Genomic DNA, 6,892 nt, shown 5'->3' with positions numbered 1-6,892 from the left:
GGATTTTGGAGGGAGGAGGAAAAAAATTAAACACCTGAAGTTTCTAGAGCCCCTTTGAGGTGCTATCACTTTCTCCTTCCTGTGAAGCAGCCGCAACAACTGAGCTAAGTGAAAGTGGGTTTTGTGGTTTGAAACTGTTGTCCCGGCCAATCAGAAGTTGGAGCAAGGGGAACCTTTTATGCTAGGGAGTTTAAGGCCAACTTGGGCAACATAAGAGACCTTGACTCAAAAGCAAACCAAACTCATAACTTCACGGAAACACCTAAGAACCAAGCTAATGGAGCATGGAAAAAGTTTGTAAAGAATCTGAGTTTTGCTTTTGCTCTAGTGGAATAGGGATATGGACCTGGGCCTTCACCACCAGCATGGATAAAGCTGAGGAACCAATATAGACAAGACAATTGCCTGCAGGCCTTAGTTCCAGGCTTCCTTGGACTGGGATCTTTGGTAGGGGAGGCACTTGCAGAGCCACACTGAGATAGCTGTACTGACAGGTGGGGGTGAGCATCACTTAGGGGTCCCACTCAGCCCAACAGGAAGAGCCTGGACTTTGGGAATGATGGACAGCTGTTGTTTGCTGGACAGGATTCTGGAAGAAGTGGGAGACATGGGAAGAGAAGTTCACTGTTTGGGGTCTGGTCTCCCTAAAGCCTTGAAAAGTGAGGCTGCTCCATGACTGAGAAGCACTGGGAGTTGGTAAGAGCTTGGGCCCGGTGTGATGAGTCCAAGCACTCACACACTCATGTAGCATCCAGAAGTCCACGCCTTGTGAGTAAGAATCACCCCTAGGCTTGGTTTTTCCCAGTCCAAGGGCAAAACTCAGAACAAACTTGCCCAAACAAATGATAAAAGTCTGGCAGGCCAGGAGGAACAACCAGTTCTTCATTGACTGACAGTCCAAAATTAAGCACCCTGTAAAGGGAAACCAGGTGATACAAACTCCCTGCCAGGGGGTTGCCAGGTAACACCCAGGCAGTGAGCAGTGTTGCTCTGGTTGCTAGGCTAGATTTCTGGACTCATGAGCCCTGACTACGGAAGAGCCAGGACTGTACATTGAACACCGGTTTGGAGTGTAGACAGCCCTGCCGAGCCTTATCCCCACCTAGCTCATATGGCCGTTCGATTGGTCCAGCCTGTGACCCAGCCTTCCAAAGGCTGCTCCAGTCTGTCAAGTCAGTTGCCCCAGGGTGATAGAAGCATAGTAGGGCCACTCAACCCGATGCATCATGTCTGTTGGAAATCTCAGCAGACACAATGAATATAGGGCGGGGGGGGGGCAGGGAGGGGGAGAAGGAAAGAAAAAGAAATAGAAATTTAGAATTGAATAACCCATTATTTCAAGTGAGTGCCTTACTGGGTAGACTTAACAGCATAGTGAAAACCAGAGCAAGGGTGGACTTGAAGACCGGTCAGCAGAAATGTTCCAATACATGAACAAAGGAAAAGTGATTTAAGTTGTGGAGAAGGACGTTTTCCATTGGGAGTTTGGTGACCGTATCTGCCCTGAGGATAGTGGCAGGCATTACTGCTGCCGAGTTAGAAGCATAGAAAGAGAAAGGCTAGAGAAAGCTCCGTGAGCTGCACTAGATTACAAAGTGCCAGTGTGATCGTTTCTATTTATGTACAGGTACATAAACAGTTACTTATTTTTCTCTTTCTCTGCCTTGTCACTTAAATGGCAGATGGGAGGTCCTCAGAGGACACTAGATTTGAAAATGGAAACTGCAATGCGATTTTATTGGCTATCCTGAGGAGTCAGCATAGTCAAGGAGGAAAAAAACAGGATCTAAAAATCAAAAGGAGGAAGATCACATAAACTGCTTTTGAAATATAATCCTTGGCTATAAGGTCACTATCAAGGTTAAACAGACAGCTAGCTAAGTGTCCTTGCAGAAGTCTTTTGTGTGTATAAGATTGTGGTGGCCTTTGTGCACAGTTATGGTTGTGACAGAGGTTTTGGTGGTGGCCCTTTGATGAGGCTTATGTCCATGTGAAATCCTCCTTTGTGACCTGTTAGCTTCTCTTTTGCTAGTATTTGAAACAAGTTACTCTATTTTGATTCCAACAACACTCACAGTATATAGAACACATTCCTCAATATTGTTCTATGCAAAAGCCTACAGCAATAACATTTCTGTAGGAAGAGGCACATTTTGGGGGTTGAAATTTTAGTTCCTAAATGGCATTTTCCAATAGAAAGAATAAGATATTTTGAGAGACATTATGGACTCTATGCCTAAGAAACACACACATACTATACATACACATATACATACTTTATATATATATATAGTATATATGATAAGCCTGAAATACTGTGAAATGCCACAACTAAGGAAATGTTCACCAACTATTAGACTATGTCAAGAGGACATAACCTCTACCGGCAAAATCTAGAAAACATAAAATTATATAAATATTTTGAGGATCATATTTGTAACCCTTTGAGTGAAATTTATTAGTATATTGTGTTACAAATAAGTAAATAAATGTAGGAGAAGAGAAAATCCTACCTCGCGGTAAGTAGAGTGCCAACTAATATATTTAGAAAAGACAGATAAGCCAAGTGCCACTTGGCAGTGAACACAGTGATATTTGCATCAATGGGAATTAAATCTGGTAGATAAAGTTACGTGAGCTGGCCAGGTGTTCTGGCACTCATCTGTAATCCCTGCATCTGTGAGGCAGGAGGCAGGTTGGGCTACATAGTGAGCTCCAAGTCATTCTGGGCTCCACAGGCTCCCTAGCAAAAACCTTGTGTCAAAAATCCATATAAAAATAGTTATTCTCAATATATCATCTCATAAAATTCAACAGAGTTCAGACACTGAGAAGTGGAGAGCTGGTAGATTCCAACTTAATCAATTCATAAAAGTTAGTATCTTCAGTACTGGGACAAATTCCCATTTAGTGCTCCTGATACAGTGAGGAAGGCAAGTATTTATTACCCAAATGCATAAGCCCTGGAGAAACACCACAAATACAGGGAGGGAGGGTATACATAGTGATGAACCACTTTTCAAAAATGCCCAAGAAATCCAGAGGTTATTTCAGACAAGAGACCTGGTTTGAGACATGGCATTAACATCACTCAAGGGCTGGAGAGATGGCTCAGAGGTTAAGAGCACTGACTGCTCTTCCAGAGGTCCTGAGTTCAATTCCCAGCAACCACATGGTGACTCACAACCATTTGTAATGAGATCTGGTGCCCTCTTCTGGCCTGCAGGAATACATGCAAATAGAATACTGTAAACATAATAAATAAATAAATCTTTTAAAAAAAATCACACAAGTGACCCTGTATCTAGAAAGAATAAGATTGAAACTACCAGCAAATCTGAATGAGACAGAAAATTAGAGTCCCCAATTTTAAGTGTCTTTGTGCTTTGGAAGTGCACGTAGGAAAATTAAGGGGCATCGTGTCTACAGCTTATTGTCAAGTGGGTCTTCATGAAGGGCATCTGTAAGCTCTACTGATTTAAACTTTACTATCAACTTGAAATTATCTCAAAATAAAGAAAAAACAAACACAAAAGCAAACAACAACAACAAAACAAAAACCCCAGAACTCTAGGCCCTGAGCCCAGAGAAGTTTTGACCTTCTTAACAGTTGATTTCCTGCCTGCCTGGTGAAAGCTCCTTCCTAAGGATCAGTGCTCCCCCGAGAGCTGCTTGAGCAGAGCCACTGTGCCTCGATGAAGATGAGTTCCAGCTTCGAACGGCTTAACTTTCAGACCTATTCCTTGGTCCATTTATGACTTACCAAAGTATCTAAGGAACTATGAGGCACCGTGGGTAATGTTAAATGCTACAATTTTAGGGAGAGTGGTGACTAAATTAATTCATACTGGTGTAGATGAGTAGGGGTCTGATGGCTTCATTCTGTCAACACAGGGGGAGGGGCCGTAGGGGTGGAATTCTCTGGGAGGACAAATTTAGAACATTCTAAGAAAGGTAGGGAAAAGAAGTTTGGAGTCAAGATGCTTCCATTGGGTTTTCTTTAACCTGGAGGTCAACTCCTCCACATGTATGTTGTTTAACTCATCTTAAACTACAGTCTCAGAAACACTCCCTTAGGGTCCTAAGATTGGGTGTTTTTCAAGAGTTCTGTCTGGAAATCCATTAGTGTTTCTGTTTGCTGGATGCTGCTGAAGCTTAACAAGGTTCTAGTTTGGTTTCTGTTGCTGTGACAACACAGACCTAAATCAACTTGGCTCATTTGGTTTATAGGTTACACAGTCCATCATCAGGAAAAGCCAAGGCAGGAACCTGGAGGCAGGAACCTGATGGCAGGAACCTGGAGGCAGGAACCTGGTGGCAGGAACTGAAGCAGAAACCTTGGCGGAACACTGCTTACTAGCTTGCTCCCCTGGCTTCCCTTTCTTACAAATCCCAGGCAGGTGCTACCTGGGCCCTCCTACATTAATTAGCAGTTAATAGGATTAGGATGACCACAGACCACTGTCCAACCTAATAGAAGCCATTTCTCAATTGAGAGTCTCTCTTCCCTGCTATGTCTAGATTTATGTCAAGTTTATAAAGATGAACTGTAATGGTAGCAATGTGGTTTATATAAACAAATGGATCTAGATTCTACAGGTGTGACCAAACAGCCAGTATCCATGTGTATTCACTTTTTGCGATCCTCATTTAGTGGAATTTATATCTAACATTTTAATTTGTAATTGGCCTTATTATCAATTCAGTATTGGAAAACATCCAATTCCTTAAAATAGAACAAGAGGAACAAAAGTTTCCCTAAGGTTGTTGTTATTGTTGTTTTATTTTGTTTTTCAAGACAGGATTTCTCTATGTAGTCTTAGCTGTCCCAGAAGTCACTCTGTAGACAAGGCTGGTCTGGAACTCAGAGATCATTTCCCCCTCTCCCCCCCCCCCCAAACACTGGGATTACAGGCGTGTGTTACCACACCAGATACCAAAGTTTTAATTCTGTATCCATTATTTGTTTTGCTATTCAATTCAGACTTCCATTCTTTTCCTCCTTATCTGTATTCACTACACTAAGCTACTAAAAACTCAGGTATATATTCTAAGTCTTTTGTGAAAGTTAATGAGATATCGACTTCCATATATTATGAAAGCTAATAATCTTTACACATGGCCTGACATATGTATTCCTTCCTCCTATCAGATGTTCTGAGAAGTCCAACTTCTCACAAGAACAGATATTTATAAGAAAACAAGGTGTATTCTGGAATCCTACTCAGAAAATATTCTGACTACCTTTTCAGGGGTAGACAATTCAATCAATACTGCACTGCAAGAGGAGATGAAACACTATACAGATGAAGGAGTGTTGAAGTATCAGTGAAGCCCAGGGGTGTGGGGGTGAGGTTCAGCCATTTCTGCAACTACAGACATAAGCGTTTTTGTTGCAATTAGTGAAATTCAATGAGACAAGGAAGAATTTTTCAAATGAGAGAGAGAAAAAGGTTTAAAAAGCACACTCAATGTTATAAAGTTATTGTGGGTACTTGTATCCTTTAATTTTATAAGACACACTGCAAGGCCAAGCAAATTGAATCATCCTTGTAAGTGGACACAGCACCTTTGGCCTCTGCGGGCCATGACCTAGAGAGTTAACCTAAAGTTTGGAAGTTTTCACTAGAAATTCTTGGTTAAAAATGGTCATGAGGGGTGGGGAGATGATGAGTGTTCACTGTGCAAGTATAAGGACTGAAGTTCTGGACCCCAGAACCCACGGAAAAGCCAGGCAGGTGTTCTCGCCATCTGCAACCCCAGCACTCGGGAGGCAGAAACAGGATTCTGAGGCAAGCCAGCAAACTGGACTAGTTGAGTGTGCAAACTCCAGGTACAGCAGGAGATCCTGCTTCAATAAATAGAGGAAGACACTTTGGGTATCCACACGCACTTGCGTGCACACCCACACATACGTCAAGATGCGTACACATATGTACACAGACCACACATATGCATGCAAAAAATGGTGGTGAAGTACTCACTTAAGGAGATTTGCTCTTCACAATGGAAGGTAACAATAATTTAATAAAAAGCAAGCCCAACATGTTCATGGTAGCTTTTCTTAAAATGTCCTAAAGTCCATTTCATTTACTTGGACGTGCTTGCTCTGACAGATATGAAGATGACCGCCACATGTGTACTCTTCCCAGATGTTTTTGGGGATGATCCCAGCCTTTATGTCGTTGTGAATGAGAAGGTACGCAGGATGCTTATGGCCATTCATTTTATACCTTCCTATAACTCATTTATAAGGTCAGTGGTCTGTTCAAGTCCTTGTATCATACTCACGGTTAGGCTATATTGTAACTAGTTCACTGCAGTATTGTATGAGGTCCAGGCATGCTTTATCATTTAGCTGTTTTACATATCAGTGGGTGGTGACGTCATTCATCTTTTCTAGGTGCACACATCCACCCCCTGTGTTGGAAGTTAAAAACCCTTTCCGCATCAACGGCTGTGAGTTTTCTCTGTACCTGGACGGAGTGAAGGTCGCCAAGGAGGGTGACTGTGTCACAGCCCTGGCTGCCTTGGTGGCTGCCTTTCATGTATTTGGGATTCAGCATCCAAGAAGACTGTCCCAAACCTTTAACTTCCTGGAGACGTTGATCTTTGATGTTCAGAGTCCCTGTTTCGTCTTCGAAAGGAAATGAAATCTGATCTCAAGTTTCCATCACTTAAGAGTAACAAAATTAACCTCCAGGGCAGCTGAAGCTTCATAAACAATTGCAGATTGATTTAGGGTTGGTTGCCTGAGAGGTAGGGATTGAAGAAGTCATGTTGTCTCAAGTGTCCATGAATTTTTGATGCCTCTGTCCTTCCCTTTAGATACTTAAGCTCTCTGTTAGGTTTGGTAATAAAACACTGCTTAAAAGCTCTGAATTTGATCTGA

At 42.3% G+C, this 6,892-nt stretch overlaps 1 pseudogene across 1 annotated transcript; it reads left to right on the top strand.

The window, feature by feature from the left end:
• The first annotated feature begins 1,061 nt into the window (after positions 1-1,061).
• Positions 1,062-6,653, top strand: LOC143268877 (sterile alpha motif domain-containing protein 3-like; annotated as a pseudogene). Its single transcript, XR_013045020.1, has 3 exons — positions 1,062-1,172; positions 6,117-6,199; positions 6,404-6,653. The product of XR_013045020.1 is annotated as a sterile alpha motif domain-containing protein 3-like (transcript).
• The last annotated feature ends 239 nt before the right edge of the window (positions 6,654-6,892 follow it).

Source organism: Peromyscus maniculatus, chromosome 16, assembly GCF_049852395.1.
Source record: "Peromyscus maniculatus bairdii isolate BWxNUB_F1_BW_parent chromosome 16, HU_Pman_BW_mat_3.1, whole genome shotgun sequence".
NCBI classification, from domain to species: domain Eukaryota; kingdom Metazoa; phylum Chordata; class Mammalia; order Rodentia; family Cricetidae; genus Peromyscus; species Peromyscus maniculatus.
The sequence above is the reverse complement of the archived record's forward strand: the minus strand, read 5'-3'. Positions and strand labels throughout refer to the sequence as shown.